The sequence below is a fragment of the Chamaea fasciata genome, unplaced genomic scaffold, assembly GCF_029207755.1.
Source record: "Chamaea fasciata isolate MVZ Bird 193981 ecotype frontalis unplaced genomic scaffold, bChaFas1.0.hap1 SCAF_5, whole genome shotgun sequence".
Taxonomy (NCBI): domain Eukaryota; kingdom Metazoa; phylum Chordata; class Aves; order Passeriformes; family Sylviidae; genus Chamaea; species Chamaea fasciata.
In genome coordinates, this window is record NW_027094090.1 from 45693448 (window position 1) to 45714077 (window position 20630).

At 37.0% G+C, this 20630-nt stretch overlaps 1 long non-coding RNA gene across 2 annotated transcripts in view; it reads left to right on the forward strand.

Moving 5' to 3' along the window:
- Positions 1–20630, forward strand: part of LOC136290227 (uncharacterized) — a 128612-nt gene that overhangs the window by 47502 nt on the left and 60480 nt on the right. For both annotated transcript variants that reach the window (XR_010721052.1, XR_010721053.1), the window contains exon 3: positions 12193–12274. This is a non-coding gene — a long non-coding RNA (uncharacterized lncRNA). The remainder of the gene's footprint in view (positions 1–12192; positions 12275–20630) is intronic.

The window sequence follows — 20630 nt, forward strand, 5'->3', positions numbered from 1 at the left end:
TTATTTCTCAGGAAGTCCCTTCACTAGCAAAGAAATACTGAGGAAATATAAAAAAAGTAAAAATATTAACAGTAGTGATTTTTCAGTTAAACTTTGCAGGAAGTATGACAGTATGCTCCCACCCATATTAAAAAAGTACCCTCAAGATAAATCCAGTGTTGGAGTAGAGGATGGATTTTTATTGACTCCAGTTTGAATTGTTGCCTATATATGCCTGACTAATCCTGGGAATCACCCTGGGCAATGACAAAGACAGCTCAACACAAAACAGCAGTGTGCAGTTCCTTCAAATGATGTTTTTATCATGTGTTTTAGCCTATGTTACACTCTTGAATCATCCCACATAGTAAGAAAAGTAAAATATTCTTCTGGCTACTTAGTTGTCTTAGTTGTGTGTTTGCATATGTTTTTAATTTTTTTGTGACAATAGAGTAGAAAATTTTCTGAGTATTTTGTGTAATGGCAGTGCAGAATGTTATGACACTATCTACTTGGCAAAATGTCTTGCTGAGATATAAATAGATTTCTAATGGCTGTCAGGCTCTGTGCCCAAGAAATTTTCTTGTAGATATCTCATTACAGAAATAGCATCATCAATAAAATAGCTGGAATATTTTGAAAACATGGGAATATTTTTACATCAGTAACTGCAAGGAAAATACCTACTATATACATAATTTGAGGCTGATTCAAAAACTGTAATTTATCATAATTATCTGCATATTATAATGGCAAAACATGCTTAATTGCTTTTGACTGGACTGGTATTATGATGATAAGGAAAGTTAACAGCAGATGGCCCTACTGTCAAAACTGTAGTCTCAAGCCAAAATGAAGTAGCAGACTGAACATAACATGTTTCTGGCTTCTTTTTCTGATTTTTATCAATAAGTATGAACTAGCATTTGGTGGGGTTGTGAATGTTTACAGACCAATAGAAATTTTTGTAGCTGGTGATAAAAATAGCAGTGAAGACTTGACTAGATAGGGTTCCTCACTGCAATATGACTTAGATTTCCTAAAGCATTTAAAGTTGTTTAATATATTAAACTGGTCTGAAAAGAAAATTCTTTCCAAAATATTAAATGGGTTATAACACTCTTTTCTGACCTTTTACCACCATATGTGCACCTTCTACTTTCAGCATATATACAGCAATGAAAAAAAGAAGTGCCTAATCTTCTATACCCGTCTGGTTGTGAAGAAATAAATTAACAGTTGAAAAAACAGATAATTTTGCAGTGCTTCAAATAAGTTCAGCTTTGCTGCATCAATTGCAACATGCCTGAAGGATTTCTCTTGTATTAATCACAATGTGCATGCACAGATGCGGTGCTGTAAAAATCCCGGCATGTCTACTCACAAAATGCCCAAGAGAATTGAAGAATTTAAGATTACATTTGTACAAAGTTAAATTACAGAATGGGAGAGAGAAAGGCTGGTTTGGTTTTGGTTTTTTTTTAAATGTCTAGCCAGAGAGAATCACAATAAGCAGGTGGTACATTATACTGCTGGATGGTCAATGAAAGTAAATTAGCTGCTTCAGCTGATAGAAAGGAAATGCTGGCCTGATCAGCTTAAATAAAGGTGACATGTTATTTGTGAAATAATGTGAATACTGAAATGTGGTTTAACCCCAAAGTTTGTGTGTATATTTGTATGTATATTTTGTTTGTGCTTCATATTATAGATTTTATAACAGTTAATCTTCTAGACTAAAATAATGGGTGAATTTATTAGAAACCAGAACTCATTACAGGGAGACATTTATTATTTGCTTTCTGTCAGAAGCGATGTTGCTCAGATGTAGTGATTGATGCGACAATGTAATTTGTTCCTCATAGTAGCAATATGTAAGAGGAAAACAGTGGGACAAAGATATTTTGCACCTTAAACATTTTCCCCTTTTACAGTCCAAGCTTAACAGAAAGATTTTTAGAAGACATTCTGTTTTTAAAGGGCTAACCAAAATAAATCAGTAGATTTTTGGATCAAAATTAAGTAGTAAGACATAAACAGTCTAGAAAAAAGCCTTTGTATAGGTATTTTTAACACTAAGATGATGCATATTTAAACTTTTTCAATACGTCATAACTTAGTGGTGATGTTCCTGGAAACTGACAGCCAGTTGCCAATTGCAATCTGTTTTATCCCGATTTCAGGAGGCTGTTATTTTTTAATCTTTAAATATGTTCCTTAGGCTGTATCATCTTGACCCTTGTTTCAGTTAATGCAGATACACAGCTTGATAACATTTCAGGGTGTAATGTAGGTATATGGGGCCACAGTGCCCAGACTTTCTTTGCTCTTTCAAAACCTGAAAGGATATACTTTGAATAGCTTACAACACATAGCAATAAACTCTGTGCAATATGTATATAATTTTTATTTAGCTTACTGTATCATAGTAGACACAAGGATAGATACTCTTGAATACAAAAAATCAGTTGTAAAAAACCTGTAAGAATTTTCTCATTCTTTATGTTTTCCTTGGGATCAGCCTTGTCTTTGTGGGAGGTCCTCAAGATAGGTTTTCTTTGAACATCTAGTAATGCGATATTTTGCTTTTACCCCATGCTGGTCTTCTGAGCATCCTCTAAGAAGGTTTCTGTGATACGAAGTAAAGCTCCAAGTTCAAATTAATTAAAATATCTCATTATTTGAATCTGATTCATGTACTGTAGAGGTTTTTTGGGAGGCTTTAATGAATCAAGTTTGAATTAAAATGAAAAAAACTTGATGATTCACTTATCTTTTGCCAATTCTCTACATTCCCTTACAAAACATTAATAGAGTACGCAGAGGTCTTGGTAGTAGGTTGAAGAGCACAGTCTCACAAGAGTTTTTAAGAGTTTACCTGCTAAGTTATATTTTTAAATGGATGCCTTATACAATTCTGGGAAAGTTCTGTTTGCTGTTGGAGAATCATATTTCTCATTCTGTGTCTGCAGTTTTGCTACACTCTTTTGCACTCACCGAAACCTAAGCAAAGAAGTAAAAGGCATTCACAAAAATGCATCAATTCTGCTGATTTAATTTTTTGCCTATTCTTTCTCCTCTGCTGTCATTTTTTCATACTACTTTTTTTAAACCTCTGTTAAACTAATTATTCACTTTTATTTATTGTTCATCAAAGTTTTTCTCTCCTTAGAAAGCTCATATTCCCTATCTTTTTATGAGTCAGCAGAGGGGTGAATTGTAGAACATGTGATCACTATCAAGATTCTGAAAGCCTTTCTGTAAAGAAAACACACTTTTTGTTTGTAACAGGTTGACAACTGATATCTTGAGAAGTGAAAGCAGAGCAGGATATCAGGAAAGAAAGGCTAGATACAAAGATACAATAATATTCCAAGTGCTACAATGAAACAATTAATAGAATCATTAGAGAAAATTTTAAATAATAAGAAAGTCACTTTGAAATGGTGGCTTGACATTTTTTGTCCAGTAAAGTGTTCTGGCATGGGCTAAACAGTTTGATCTTGCAATGAAGCCTTCGGTCTAGAGCAAAGGAGTAGAAGTCTCTATCAGTGTGCATTTGTGCGTTCTTCATGTAACTAATTGGAATCAAGTATCCTTGTAGAGGGCATCTAAAAGTATGTATAGTCACATTCTGTTTCATCCCTAAATAGTATGTTTTTTTCCTCTATAGAATTATTGTTCTTGCTTCAAATATTAAATTGTGGTTTAGCTGTGTAAGAACTAAGTGGCTTGTTTTCACTACTGCCAGATTATTAAGTTGGTTAATTTTTTAAAACTTGATTATGTGTTTTCCCAATTCTTTACACTTGGACTTTAGTACAGGGAAAAACCAAAAATGGCATTTATTGAAAATGAGTCTTAAGATGTTAAAGGTTTGAAGGGTGTCACTGCAGTGTTGCACATGCCATGAAAGCAGCAGATTCTGGTGCTAGAGATGCAACACAATGCCTCTAACATTTTTCTTTTTCCTGCTGGAACAGGAAAGCTCCATACGCCTGCGCTGGCAGGTAATGAGATCTAATAAGCAAGGGGAAAAGGGGTAGGTGGGAATAAAAGACTTAGGGAATATCCATATTCATTATTTAATCAAATAAGATTCTCTTGGTGGATTTAGGGAATACTCATCCCTTGCTTCAAAAGCTTCTCTGTGATAGCTGTAAACAAATTACCTCTACGAATAACTTCTTAATCAGGGAAGAGTAGAGATGTTCTCTACTTGATCTCTCCCTTTGGGTGGTCCCAGCCAGAGAGCAGCAGCCTTCTTTCTGATGGCTTGGCTTCAGAGAAGCTATATGATATTATGCTGACAGCTGTAGACCTCTTTTTGTTAGGGATAACAAACATCCTGTGCTGAGGACAGCATCAAGCCCAGCCTGCAGTATGCCCAATTAGAGAAGCTAAAATCTCATTTGTTTCACCATGGGAGTCTCTGAAACACACCGTTTTGGCCTCATTACAGGATTTTTAACTTTACAAAAACAATTTCATTATGGAAATTAAAGAAGCTCATTTAGTCTTAGCATTTATGCTTAACTTAATAAATTCTGCAAGTGTATCATTTGCCCCAGTGTGCAGGCTTTTTGTTTTTTATCTAAGAAAAAAAATTGTTTTAGAAACTATTTGCAGAGACTGTTTCATAAAGGAATGTGCCATTTTAATATGCTGGTTATTTATTATTAAAATGAACAAATTTCTGGACTCCATTGTAGTAATTTTCCTGTGTTGAAAATCTGAGCATTGACCAGCACTGACTGTGCTGTACTCTACCACATAAATCAGTGAAAGGATGTCAGATGATAATCTCTTTTAGTCCCTAGCAATGTGGGCTAAGGATAGGATACCTGAAGGTACAGGTGAAATAGCTCTTTATCACACTAACATGTGAAATGCTTTAGTTTCCCTGAAATTTTTCTTTTAGATGAAATAAATCATTAAAAGGGTACTGCTATAAAATGTGCAGTTACTATATAGTTCTGAAAACAAACTAAATTGGTTGTAAGCATCTGTTTTGATGTATTTTTTTCTCCTTGGAATATGTCCCAGTGGCTTGTTCTTTGTTAGAATGATCCAATTTACTTAATAAGCTATAAATATGTTGAGCTCAAGTCAACAAAGGTGTTTTCAACAAACACAGCAGTATAAATAAATCAAACTTTTTTCTTAAAACTCTTGTGGGCTGCAGTAGGAGAAAGGTAATCAGTATCAGCAGTGCACCTGGGGCTTTTCTGGTCTCAGGTGCCAAATTCTTTTTTCTTGCTGCTGGAGTTGGCACTGTCACCACTGCTCCATTTTTACTTGCCGTTGTAGACAGGAGCTGGAAGGAAACAGGAGTGAATGAGGCAGAGGCAGCCTTGTTCCACCATTCTTCATCTTTTCTCTACTGTCACTGGAACTACCCCATCAGCTTCCTGAAATTCCCTGTCTTAAGATTTATTTAGGCTGGTGAGAAGTGTCTGCTTAAATCCAGCTTAAATAACTGAGTCATTTTTCAGAGAAGCAGCTGTCCAGCTTGCTTTGAAACTGGGTTGTGTTTAGTGGGCATAATAATTTGTTTCTCCTATAGCTTGCTTTTTCAGTCAAGCTATGGCGTTTTCCATAGTTAGAATGTGAGCTGTCTTTGTTTGCTTTTTTGTTTAACTAGGGTGAAGTGATGAAAAAGACTGTGAGAACATTCTGTTTCCCTTAAAATATTTGGACTTCAGTTCATCAAAGATGGTTGTTTTCTTTTTTTTCTCTTCTAAACCACCAAATCCTTATATTACTGAGAGCTGAAGTGGTGTTTTTATCATTTTCATCCCTCTTGGCTCTCCAGCAACGTGATAAGAAGCAGAAGTTGGATTAATTTAAATAAGTGAACATAAATAAAACTATTAGAATGAAGGATTGGTGCAAATGACTAGTCTGCAGTTGGCGTGCATCAGGTATTCTCTTAAATTACAGATGCAGTCTTGGTCTCTCCTTGGTTCTCCTTTTGAGACATTCAAAAATTGGCTGAACATGGCCCTAACTGATCTGATGCAGCATAAAAATTGGCCGGGCTTTGAGTCAGGACTTGGCCAAGATGACATTCACAGGTCAATGCTGTGGTTCTAAGCCTGGAGGGAAGGACTAGCAGATGCTGAACATCCAGTTCCAGGGGATAATTTCCTTGGAAACATAATTTTTCACCAAAACTTCCTTTAAACAGCAGTGTGAAGCAGGGCAACAAATAAGTAGTTACTGGAAACTAATTCTGTGAACTCCTCATGGTTGTAAGCTGGCACTGCCATCAAAATGACAGCAATGTGCTCTTCCCCCCTCTTCCCCCCTCTTCCCCCATTTATCTCTTCTGCTTTTCTCTGTAGACATCACACAACCCTGCCTGGTTAATGTACCAACCATTGTGTGGGTTCATTGTGAACAGAAAAGTGGACTGATCTAGCTGAAAAATCTATTTTAATGAACTGAGTTTTAGTAAGTTTCTTTTTAAAAAAAAAAAAAAAAAAAAAAAACACCTTGGCAGAACTGTAAATGTATGTGAGAGCATGGATGTCTTGGGAAAAAAAACTGGTCTGGGAAATTTGTGGCATTTTGATTTTTTTCTATATGTGCAATGAAACAAGTTATACAAGGTGAATGGTACTCTTGAAGATCTTTATTTATCCATACAAATGTAAAGAAGGGAATGAGATTCATGTTGAGTCTAAATAAGGGCAATCTTCAGTTATTTGGTGTCCTCTGAGTCTTAACTTTTGTTCACTATTTCAAATGATATTTTGTGTGTTAGAAAATATCAGGGCTCCTATCTTGCATAAGCTGCATAAAAATATAGTTTCTCCACCTTTCTTTCAAAGCCAATTAAAGTGTAAAGCTGAAATAATACAATGTGGTTAAATTATAGATCAAGTGTTGTGCAGATGTATCCTTGAATGGTACTCAGCCATTTTATTACAGAAATGCTATGTTTACTTCCTTTATAAATCAAGCAAATCTTGTTTTTATTGCAGAGAGTGGGAGGTGAGGTAATAGTGGAGTGGGAGGATAATTTAGAATAGAGGTACCTGGAACATGCAGATACAGTGCTCCAGAGTATTAGGATATGTTATGTTCCTTTTGAGAAGTTGTTTGTAATGATTGTTAATAGCATCCCACAAGAGGAGGCAAAATGTAAGTATGCTGAAATCCAATCAAAGTTGTGATATAAAGTTCAGGATCATTTATATCAGATGAGAATCTTAATAGGAGGGCAATCAACAATTTTGTCAGGAGCTCAGTCCATACTCCTTCAATTTATTGAAGTTGTGAGTGGTCTGACCTGTCTGTTTTCTGAGAGAACTCTGAATTTAGTACTTATCAGAAACTGAAAGGGTAATAATATGGAAGAAACGTGGAAAAGAAGAGAGTAATTCTAACTGGTCATTAGGCCATGTGTTAAAGCCAGGATTTTTTTTTCCAGCTGACATATAACAAAATGAAGAAAACTGGAAAGTAAACATTTGACTTCCATCTAATTTTTTCTTCTAGATTGGATGTCCCATTGTGGTTTGACAGAGTTGGCATCCTTTAACTCAGCTCTGTTTATTCAGTAAACAAGAGGTTCTACCAGTATCACTGCTTCTTCTACATCAGTTATTTCATCCCCAGGAAAGAAATCCACCTACTTGGTACAGATTCCTTAGTATGCATATATGCATTTGATCTGACACTGTAAATAACTTCTCTTCACAGAGCCATGTTTTTCTAGAGCAGAACAAACTGAGGGAAGCTTTGAAAATTTGGAAGGATATATTTTGGCAAGAGAGAGCTAATGACAATAATAGATATGTACTCTAAAAAAATACCTATTTGCAGAAAGCTTTTTATAGCAATCTGGTAGGAAATCTACCTATTCAAAAAAATGCTGGCTTTTAACAAATGCCTTCTAGACTCATCCCTGCTGTTTTTAAAACTGTTTCTTTGACTCATTCTGGTTTCATTAAGGAAACAAGGTTAGCAGTGTCGCAACAAAGTTTGTGGTGTCTTTGGGTTGAAATATTGACATTAAAATTGGTGTGAGGTTTATGATGAGTGTGTGCATATATATATAGAGACCCTTACCTGTGTGTGGGTGTATGTATATATGTGGCAGCTGATGGCAACATCCATGACTGAAAGAGTAATAAAAACTTGATTTTTTTTTTTTTTTAAGGAATTCTGGAATTATTTCATCAGATATCTTTGAAGAATAGAGAGACAGAACTAAATGTTGACTTGCCAGCTAGGCCCCCAATTAAGGAGACTGCTGAAAATGTGATGTCAGATAAAATGAATGTTGTGATGGTGTTTAGATATAGCAAATTTAGTGGCTTCTTAAAACAAAAAGCCTTTCCTTGGAGCAGGTGTGTCCACAATCATGTGACTTTGGAAAAGAGTGGGAAAGTTTGCCTTTTGTATCCTACATGGTGAAAGTTATTTCAACCCTTCCCCTTCATCTGATCACTTGCTCTGTTGCAGATCTCCTCACCTTTCCCTCTCCACCTGTGCAAGCTGAGGGTCACCTCCATGTCTGTACCTAGAGTTGTAGGAAACTGTTTCTGTTGTGGTTATGCATTTAACAGTTGGGCAGCTTATGCCACTTTAATCAACACTTTTCTCCTCATCATAAAGCTCTTCCTTGGTTAATATGTAACCACATGTATATAAATCTGCCTGGCTGCAGTTAACATATTGAAAACCACTGGGTATCGAACAGGCTTCCCACCGTTATCCCATGTGTATACAAAAGACAAAGCAACTCTAGAGAAATCTGTTCGTTATAAGTACTTTCCAAGCAGTGAAGCTCTAGATTCCACTGTAATGTGTATCATCAAATTGAAACAATTTTACTATCAAGGTCTTTGATTAGGACACTCAATATGCATATTTCATGGGATATGCAAGTGGTATTGGATATGGTGGAAGGACATCCACCAAGAAATGTAAACATCTTTTGTACAAAGCATTGTAAATGGAAATAAACAAGGTCAATAGAAACTTTTACCCAAATGGATCGTTAGTTTCAGCCTACAGATTCTTATTCAAATCATTAACTGCATCTCACGGTGTCTTGCAAAGAAAAAAATGGAGGCTACTGCCTAATGAGCCTTTCTTTAAAACAGATCTGACAGTCAAGCTTCTTACGATTGGCTAATTTAGGAGTTAGAAAATGGTTTAATTTAATTCATCCACTGGGGCTTTGTAAATGAGTACATATGTGTATATGTACTACGTGCAATAGTAAAATTGTCAGATGTGTTATATACTTCATTTGCCATAAACTCCCAGCTGCCCTGCCTGTATTTTGCCCATTAATCTGTCATGGACTTTAACACTTCAGACACACGTTTCTGAAGAGCCCAAATAATTATCTTATTTTATCTATCAAAATTAACTTCTCATATGAATAATTCCTTTTTTTTTTTTTTAAAAAAACAGCCAGGGATGAATATTCCTCAGACTGTGTATTTTATTTTGCTCTTGTATATGCAGAGCCAGACAGACATGGATATGCTGTTAGTCCCACCTGTTGTCAAATCCAGGATGATGTTTTGTTCTGAGCTTATGATGGACTTCTATTTCATATTTTTTGGTCCACCTGGTTTTAAAAACAAAGGATTTGTGCTATGTGTATGTAGAAATACATGGAAGTAGGTGTATGCTATAAATCAGTACTCATTTTTTTTATAAAACTGAAGATTAATAGGTTTACCTTATCAACTAAATAGCCAGCGTGAAGACAACATTATAAGAATTTCAATTTTTTTTTCCCAGATAAATGTCAGTACAAATTTGTAATCCCTTGTGTTTTCCTGACTTTCTTGGGACTTTTTTTAAAAGGAAAATACTTGCAAAATCTACTGTGGGTTTTTTTTTTTTTTTGGCTGTTTTTTTTTTTTACCATAAGGCCACAGGTGATCAAAGGAAAAATTAGGAAAAGATGTTACTTTTCTTACTACTTAACTCACTGTAGAGATTTTCAGTGTGGCAAATCACACTTTGTCTTGGGAAAGCTGCAAGGAGGAGATGTGTTCTGGCACATCCATCCAAGATATTCCCATGGTGCTCAAGAAGGTAACACTTACCGTTGATGTAAATGTTGGGGTCTTGGGGAAGAAAGAAGGAACTGGACTAGACAGGGTTGTGGATCCTGTTGCTGCCAACATGAACACAGAACTCTGCCCAGGCTCTGGGGTGCTGTTGGTGCTGAAGTTGTGTAGCACAAAAGGGCAACTGAGGTTCCAAGGTTCTGTGGGACTGCATCCACCCATTTTACTACCGTGAGCTGCAGTATGAGCAGACAGTAAGACAGCCCTGGCAGCAGAGGTGCCAGCTTTTGCTGGGAGCTTCTGAGCGCAGTGAGTTGCAAGCAGTAACCTCTGCAGATTTGGAGTTACAAACAAGTTTTCATTTGGTGTACTGCTACCTTTCTCTTCTTTCCTGTTCTCATCAAAAAGGGTGATGTCTCAGAGAGAGGAGCAAATCCTTTCACCCTAAAGTGATGTGAGAATGTCTGTACAGCTTTTAGGTTTATGTTATATCCCATCTCCAGGAGGGTTGTGTAGCAGATGCTTTGATAGGAAAAAATAAGCAGAACAAACAGTCAAAAATGTTTTTCAATTTTTTGTTCTCCCTTCCACGAATTTGATAGTTTGATAGCTTCAGAATGGTATTGCCAGCAGAAGAGGGGTAAGGTGGCAGTTGAGGTGTTTATTAACTTCTTTTATATTTAACTTCCTTAAATGCTACCCTGATGATTGAGTCATCAGTTCTTTGAGGCAGAGTTTTTCACAATTTATTTTGCATTTTTAGTTTGATTAATGTATTAGTTACAATAAAGGTACGAGCAAGAAACTTTAAATGTATTTGTGTATGCTTTGTAAATTTTCCCACTGAATAGTTCTGTATTTTTGTCCTAGTTTTCTTTAGCTGCTTATTTAAATTTGAATAAAGTATTATTACTGATTGTTCATTTGTGTTATGTTAGCTCATGTTTATTTGATGCTTTTAGTATGATATTGCTCATTCTCACGTGTGATACTTAAACGTATGATTTTAAATTGTAGAAAATTATTGAACAATGACTGTTAGAATGGAAGTTTCCCATATTATCATTATTTTATATTCAGGCTTGAATTGAGAGCAATATAAACCAGAAATATTTTGACATTTGAATGTTTTTTTTCCTTTTTCTGCCTGATTCAAATGGTCGTTTTCTTTGAGTGACAATTCTGTATAAGTCCCTGGTATACCAACTCTAGAAGCGCTGATCAGTTTTCAATTGAGTTCTTTCAGGCATCTTTGAATGAAATTTTATTCACTTTGGTGATGACTGGAAGAGTAGAATAGTTGCACCATCAACTTCACTGTCTCTTTACGCTTGTAGAAGCTAAAATAGTGGTTACCTTGAATGAATGATTACCTTTCCTTTTAAAAGCATCACCCTCCCCTTTGTCATTCTAAAATGTTGGCTCACATAATAATTAGTTCCTCAGTCGGCAAGAAAGGAATAATTTGCCACTGTGAAGAGATGATTCAGATGTACATAAGCCCACAGAAGGTGAAAAGTGGGGCCAGACTTCTGGCATGCTGGATGGGTTGGAAGATTGGGTGAATTTAGTATGAACTGAATACCAGAGGAAATGTGGAATGGGGCTTTTGGACCCTTCTTAATACAGTGAGAAAAAAGCAATGGCATGTGCAACGGGGAGGATTAAGGTTGATCAGAGAGAGGGTGTGTCCTATAAGAGGCAAAAAAAGCAGAGAAATCCTGGGGCATTTGAAATGACAGCATCTAGTTTTATTTTAAACAAGGAGTGGGATATTACCAAGGCTGGTGGAAGATCGGGGACTTCAAACTAGCATACTTCTGAAAAACAACTTACTGGCTTTTGAGACTTTTAGGTAGTTGAAATAAATTAGTTTGGGCCATTTCTTAAAAACATGGATCTAGAAGTCTTTTGCTTGTTGGTGTAAAAATAGATGATGATGCTGAGATCCAGCAGTGGCAGTGCTAATGAGTAGAGACTGCTGCTATACTCACTGTTTGTTCTTTCTTTCCTGAAAGGCTTGTCAAAAACACTGTCTGGAAGATTTTTATGTAACTGGAACCTTAGTTGAATTGTTTGAACTCTTCACTTAGGATTTGGCAATATTGCTCAACTCCAAAATATTATGTTGCCCTATTTGAAACTGGACTTTCTTTTTCTGTTTCAGCTTTTACAGACATCTTATGGCTCTGCCTGATATTTGAGACCCACAGAGCTCGTGCACACAGTGTTTGTCTTTGAGGAAACAGGTATTTCGACTTTTTGTTGCATGTTAGAGCTTTGTAGTTATATTTTATTATGGAGTATGAGTTTTCATTAATGCATTTTCTCCATCTGAAAACTGTCTGAAGCCAAAAAGTTACTTTTTATTGATTTCCTACACTTTTCAAAACTTCAGGTGGCCCTCACAGATTTCCCTTTTTTCTTTTTTTTCCCCTCTTTTAACCTGTACAAGATGCAGTAAATCTATGGGAAGTTTAATGTGTGAAGTCAGAGTTTACAAGAAAAGGAATATAGAAATACTTGATACTTTTGGGGTTAATATTGTGTGGGTGTAGTTTTAAAAAGTTGGCGAACTTTAAAGAAATGTGTGCAGGCTCTTCCTAAGCATTATTATGTAACCTAAAATTTGTGTACAGAATGTCTTTGTACTCTAAAGTCAAAAAGAGTAATTGAAGTTTGCAGAACGGAATCAGGAAAACACTGTAACTGTAGATGGTTCTGGTGTCGGTTTTTGGGATAGTTTTAATGATCTGTAGCTTGAAAATAGTTGGAAAATTTTTTCATTTACTTCACTGAAAAGAACAGCTTGTAGCAGTGAATACATTTTACAGTTGCATCAAGTGCACAATTACTAAGCAAGCATGGGAAACCTGACAGTTTTACTTCTAGCAAAGCTGACCTCTGGAGAATTTTATTAAAGGAATTTTGTTTTTTTAACAGCTGAACTGAAAAAAAAATCTCTCATGAAACAGAGCCAACAGACTGTATTGCTAACCACATTTCTTCCAAATTTTAGGGACTTCAAGAAATCAATGTAGTTTAACTTTCTGCACAGTGTTATTTGAGAGTATGAAGTGCAGCTCCCTTTGTTTTAAATGCAATATGAATTATCACCATAGTCTCTCTCTTGGTTTATGGGTGCAATCCTCTATCTTACCTGGATGTAGCTATGACTTATGTATTAACTTGAACAGTTTCATGGTTCCTCAGTCTTTACAGGTTGGTAAACAAGTGTCATGGCACAGAGAAGGATATATTTGTCAGGAGTGTGGGGCCATGCTTGTTTCATTGATGCACATTCCTGTGTCAGGATGAAGGAATACCAATAGGTTAGAAATAGAGTTTCTATCTAAAAACAAAAAAAAGCCTTGTCCTTTATTCCCCAACCAGACAAACAACCCCCTGAAAACCAAACAAAAATCTCACTAAAATCTAAAGTGTTGAAAATATGCTTAGTTCAGTGTTGTACTTGGAGTACTTGTATAGGTGAAAACCAGTAATTTTCAGTAAATGAACTCTCAAGATAATTTTTTAACTGGAAAATGTAAATATGAAAGTTACTGGATAGACACAAAGAATAAGAGTCAAAAGGAAGCTGACATGATTTTTTGCATAGAATCAAAGGAGGCTTTCAATAAAATATGAAAGTTAGCTTTACTTAAACTAGGTTTTTAATTATTGAAATATCCTTTCCTGTCACTGAAAGGAGTGAAATTCTGTAATTGAGTACTGTCTATTTCTGTCATACACATGACATCTTTTACCTTACCTAAGGAGCCTACATGCTTTCTGGTTATATTCTATAGTGTCTGCAATATAGATTATATTTTTAGGTTGTCCTGGTTTAGGGCAAATTTGGGAGGAAACCTCCAAATGACATCCCTCTAGAAAATAAAGAAAATTCAGGTGCCCTCCCCCGCAGTTCAGGAAAGATTTCCTTGGAGAAAAGTGGAAAAAAACCTAAAAACTGTTTATTTAACAAGGAAATTACTTACAAACATGAAAAAAAAAAGTATGATATTAAACAATGGAACCTCTTGCTGTTCTGAAGAGATGGAAAATTCAGAAAGTCCTTATCGTGGAGTGTAGCTCGGCACGCTCAGTCTCTTATCAGTTCCTCCGGTGCTGCCGGAAAATGCCACATCCCAGGCCCTGGTGGGCCACAGGTGTGAGCTCCCAGTGCTCTTCTGGGTTTTTCAGTCCAGAGCAGGCTTGAACACTTCCAAGGAAAATGAAAGCCACAGTCTGGGGAACTACTCTGCCTCAGTTAACTGAAAAAAACCCTAACTACAAAGCAAGGGAGAGCTTTCTCCCACTGTCCATGCTGCAGACAACATAGTCCAGGAGCAGGAATGTGGGGGGAGCAAGTCCAGTGTCTGAAAACAAACTACACGCTTCTTGTCCCCTGCTTCTCTCTCAGAACCAGTCTTAAAGGTGCAGAACTTAATATCCAGCATAAACAGAACAGACAGTTGGGGATACAAGCATCAAATACTCACCCTAGGACGGATATATATATATTATATTTTCCTGCATAATGAGGAATGGTATCTAAACACAAGTATGTGGAGGAAGACATTTATCTTCACATTGCCCATACCTTGTTTGAGTCTAATTTATGGTTCAAAAATAGTGACTATAATTCCCAGATCCTCTGGTTCCCCCCAGTCTCACATGTGTGTTGGGGTAGGGGTAAAAAAGACTAAGACAGGCTCTTCTCAGTGGTGCCTAGAGACAGGACAAGAGGCAAAGAGCACAGATTTAAATACAGGATATTCAATTTAAACATGAGAAATTTTACTACTGTGAGAGTGGTCAAAGACTGGACTGGTTTGCCCAGAGACCTTATGGCATTGGCCCAGAGACCAATGAAGACATTTTGAATGCTTTTGCACATGGCCGTAGTCAGCATGCTGTAGTTGGCCCTGCTTTGGTCAAGGGGTTGGACTAGTTGGACCTGCCAGCACCCCTTCTAACCTCACCTATCCTATGTACCATTTTCATTTTATTGCAAAAAAGAAAAAGTTTTGGTTGCATTTCCTCTCTAATTCCCATGTTTCTACACTGCCTTTTCAGACAGACTTGAGAGAAATTTCTATGTATACTGAAAAGCTGCACCGTTGAGAGGTTTAGAAATGCTTCTTTCATATAGAGTAGTTAAAGGTTGCCATTCATTGAGAAATATAATATAGCAGCAAAATACATATAGGGATTTAAATATAATTTTTGGAAGCTCATGTGTCATAGCTAGAATAGCAGCTCATCTGTCCATTTTCTATGTTATGCTACAAGCGTGGCTAAGCTTTCATGTTAACATTTTATACAGGTCATATTTTTTCTCTTTAGAGGGTTTGCTGGACTGTTTTCTATCTGTTAGCTGGTAACAGAATTTTAATAAGTCTGCTCTATTTGCTCAGGTAAAGAATACATTTACATTCACAGTGTCTACACTTTCTAGAGAGCCTATACTTTAGCCATCCTTAAAGAAAGTCTGACTCCCCTGTTTAATCAATTATCATAAAAGGGTGGGACCTCATTAAATTTGGGAAAGAGAAACTTGTTATTATTAGGAAAATAAGCTGTGCCAAAAGGATGCAATTGATACTAAATATGGTGCAAAAAAGAAAGTGCTGCTTAAAGAGCAGGATCCATTGGTGTTTATTGTAAAGGGTGTATTCTCTGGGAAATGCTGTATCATCTGGAAATATTTAAAATGGAGTCTATTATGTTCATGGTGAAGCCTCAAGAAGTTGGGAGGACTTTGAAATTATAAACTGCTGCTGGTTAAAATACCCCATTGGATTGGAACTGAAGTAACAATGTATTATCAGATGTCTGAGGGAGAAATGTAATTTACTGAATATGTATACCTTCTGCTTTGTATTGCACTTTGAAGGGAGGTGGGGATAAGGCATGTGAAGTTTCTATCCTTAGCCTGATTACCACATCTTTTGCATTTTCACAGAAGGAAATTGTATGGCTCACTTTTGTATCTTTGAAATCCCATCCTGACACCCTGTTCTGTGGCATACGCATATTATAAATATTTTGCTTTGGCCTCTTATACTTCCTTATTCCATATGTTAGATAAAATTTTGTGCTCAGTCCTTCAGTCCTAAGTTTTAAAATTTGAAGTGTTGAATGCCTATCTGACAGTGACAAAAGCTGATAAATCCTCTTCTGTTGGTATTTTGCGTTCAAATGGAACAACGTGCTGCAGAATTAAATAAAGAAGATTAGACACACTTCAGGCCAGGCTCTGAATTTAGCTTGTTTAGTTAGGCACAGAGGTAGACATGTGAAAAAAACCACAGATGCTGGGGTAGAGCATCCATCCACCTTTCTGTAGCAGAAATCTTAAACTTCATGTCTGAAGAAGACAGCTTCCTCTTTCAGGTCTTTGGCATGGTGAAGGCCGTTGGTAAGGTTGTGGTGGCTTTACTGTTCCAATGACTCATCCTGTGCAATGGCACAGGGTGTGTAGGAGCAGTTTGGAAAAAAAGCAGTTCTGTAAAAAAAGGCCTGGGCATTGTGTTGGACAAGCTGGACACAAGTGCCATCTGTGTCATGAACCAGACACATTTTGGGTTGTAATAGGAAGAATGTAGTGATCAGGTTGAAGTTATATTTTTTCCCCATATTTTATTGTCACTTGTGGGTCTCTAGCTGCATAAGTATGTGCAACTTTGGGCTCCCAGCACAAGGAAGACGTTCAGAAGGAGACCAGCATGGGATCACTAAGGTGAGTGCTAGAGAAATGATACACGAGGATTTGTTCAGTCTGCCCAAGAGAAGATTTGGGGGTCATCTTAGTGCTATCTTCTGTTATCTGATGGTAGGCTATAGACATGACCTCTGATAGGATTGTGCAGTAATGAGTGAGAAGCAGTGGGTACAAGAGAAATCTCATTATTTATTAGAAAGAAATAATTTTTCACATGTGATAATGATTAAACACTAGAAAAGGTGCCCAGCAAGGGCATATCTATCATTGGAAATACTCAAAGCTTAACTGAATATTGCTCATCCCTAATGACATGATCTAGCTTTGAAGTTAGATTCAACAACAAATTTGAAGGAGGATTTGGGGCCTAATGACCTTCCAGTCTAAATTATTCTTTGATTCCATCAACCACTTAGGCCACCAATAGCAGGAACAACTCTTATGGAATTAACCAGGCAATATTTCCCTGTCACAGGGTATGGCACATGCTGAATACATTTCAATCTCTTTCCTGTCAGTATCTTCTGGGGTATTAAGAGATGGACTGAATGTTCTCACAACAGTAAATAAGAAGCAAAATACTTTTGGTTGTTATTCAGTGGGTTTTTTTGCTTTCTTGAATGCATAGAATTTTCAGATTTAGTATTTATCATAAGCAGGTAATTTTTTAAATTGCATAATTAAAAATGTATAGAATATTGTATGCCAATACAATATTTGTATTTCAGTCTGTAGTGATGTAGAAGTGAATTCAGCTTCTTTCTTGCTACAAGCCCATCAAGTACAGCTCATACTCTTGTTTTTGGCATTTCCTTATGTGTCTTCTTCCAAAATATGAAGGATATCTGGCTATGTGCAGGAAACGCTATTTGGTTGATTCCTTATTTGACTCATATTTAGATTAGATCAGGGACTTTCCTGTTCTTTTTAGGGACACTACTTTATCCTGCTTTTCTGGAATGGTTTTGTCACATCTTCTTTCAGATCAATTGCAGATGGGAATGAGGAATCAATTGCTGTATAATTTATACAGGAATAAATGTTAATCAATTCCTTTAGTATCCCGATCCTAATGAGAGAGACAAACTCTCACAGTAATCCAGTGTATGAAAGCAGGTTTGAGCTTTATAGACTAAATTAATATAGACTAAATAAATGGGTATTTCTCTTTCCTCTGCTCCTGCCCTTCTGTCAGGGTGAAATATGGGTATATGTTCCCAGCTGCCCTGATGAATTTTCCTTATTTTACCTTTTTTTATTTTCTCCCCTCTGAGAAAGCTGACAGCAGTGGCTGAACACGTCTGTGGATTCATACAAAGTTTGAGAATTGGTTTAATGGAGGGAAGCAACCTGTGTTCATTGGGAAAGATCTAATGTGTACCCTCAGTAATGGAGATAAATGCACACGGTACTCTTCACAGTTCTTGGAAAAATGAAGAACCTGAAATATGGCATTAGACATTTGCTGTCTTGGTGCATATCCCCATTTTTCTTTTTCTGCCTTGTCCTTACTTCTGTACAGAATTGCTGCCAGTTTGAAATATTTCCTATAAAATGAGAAATTTTATTTTAAGAGTTTGAAGTCTGCATTCACAGGCATTTTTTGTAAAAATTGAGCAGTGGGCTTTAAAAGCCTTTATCTCTTCTGCCTCAGCCTCAACAGGGGCACATGTACCAGTAGTAGGTGTCTGAATGAAGCAGCTGAAGGAGAGGTGTGAGGGTGACATGAGGGTGGGCAGACCTTAGTCAGAGGCTGGTGGAGTTGCACTTCCTGTAACAGTGACATTAATAGTAACTGGAGTCTGAAATTGGGTGTAAAAGTGGGAATATTCCTGGGAAAGAGAGAGAGGGAGCATTTTCATTTCTGTATCCACCAGAGACAGAGGATGTGGCTGAGATGTCAATTGAATTTTAATAACTGAAAATGCCTAACTTATCAAGCTTTTGACATTGTTGGACAGTGTCTTCTGTTTACCTGTGCTGTTAGCTCTTCAGTGCTTGGCTTCTGATCCTCATTTCTCTTGCATTTTCTTTCACCATCTAATTCTATCCTCTTCTAACTCCTGCATTGTCTGCTTTCTCCCTGCCCTGCATCCTCTCTTGGGTTCTCCGTGGCATGGGTTCTGTCAAACCAGGAGAGCGATATGACTTGGAAAGCTGTTGGGTAGACAAGACCATTATTTTATAAATTATTGCTTTAATTTGCAGACCTTTGTTTCTTTCACTTGTTCCTTTTTGCCACAGCAAAAGTCTGCAAGATCTTAAAACAAATTCTGTCTTTCTGTTTTATGTCTGCCCAAGAGAAATGTGTCTCTGGCTGTCAAGTGCTCTCCTAAAGCCAGTGGTGAATCAGAAGTAGCACATCAAAGAGGTCTGGGGGAGGCTGTTCTCCACACCTGTCATGCAGGGCTCATTACCAACCAGAGTGTATTTTCTGGGTGCATACATTACCATCAGCCAGGTCCTCAAAAAGTCAGGTGAGTCTCCTGCAGGATGGCTGGTCCCAAAATAATGTCTGCTCAGGAGATATTCTGATAATTTTGAGAGTCATTGAGAAGCTGAGAGTGAGGCACGCCTGCAGGAAATGCAGGAGGTGCATTGCTGTGGTGTCTCCTGCAGAAGGCTGACAGCTGTGGAGATAGTAGGTTTGGCAGGGGCACCAGAACAGGAAGATTTTATCTTGTTATCCAAGTATGCAGTTTGAGACAAAAAATGAGGCAACATGTAATGGAATTGGTTATAACTTTAGCACAGTCAGCATGAATAGATATTAAAAAAGTGCATGAATTAAAATGAAGGTGCTAAAGACATTGACTGTGCACTCAAGAGGTCTGTGAAGTTTCTGTAGAACCTTGTAAAATTACTATTGCAAGTAAGCAATAAAATCAAGCAGTACAGCTTAAAAAATCTGCATCCTAATCTAAACTATTTAAATGTGTGCATAGGCAAATGTAGCTGGAAATTCTGTTTACTCTCTGAACATAAACTCTTTGTTTCAGTACTCCACCATCTGTCTTCCACTTTGATGTTCTTGTCTGTTTCAGTTAAAATTGTCAGGGAGCAGCACGATTTGGTGGATCCCAAGGGATGGAGAGCTGAGGGTGACCCTCACTCCTGTGTCACAGTCCCAAGGGTCCTGACAAAAATAAGCAACCCTACTTAGTACTGACATTTTCTAAAGCTGATAATTGGCAGTGTTTTAGGCAGTTTTTTTATCCTGGTGTGATCCAGGGGCATTTCTGAGTGTAGGTCTGTTCCGCCGTTCCCTCTTGGCAGATGTATGCAGCCATTCCTCCTTGGGACTTTGTCAGACACTGACCTCAACAGGCACTTTAAAAAATTGTTTTGAATAAGTCCAGTTTCCATATTTTCTCCCAAACATTTGTCATTATAGTTTTCCCCCTCCTGGAATTCTGATTAGTTACTTGAACAGAAGTGACTTTGGTATTAATGATGCCATTATATACTACACTGAGTCCATTAATAAATTAATAATGCTGTGTCTTGTTTGTTTATAAATGAGGCTTACTGAGGGCTGCTTCAAATGAAAAATACCACCGATTGCTTGTAATTTAATCTAGTGAGTTTTTATGCGTGTGAGGCAAAGTCAATTAGCCCTAGCAGAGATATTTCTAGCTTCCAACTAGATTTCAAGTTTAATGCAAATAATAGCAACCTGAAAAATGAGAGAAAAATATTGCCAACATTTTTTTTGTTTTAAAAGTCTCTCTGAATAGTCATTTCTGTTTTGAAACGTGGTTCTCTTTATGCTTTCTTCTTGTGTGTCTGAAGAGAACATGATTTTTTGTACATAGTCCTAAATTTGAAGCTTCTTTTGACTGTCTTGACGTGGTCTAGAACCAAAATTGGGAATTTTC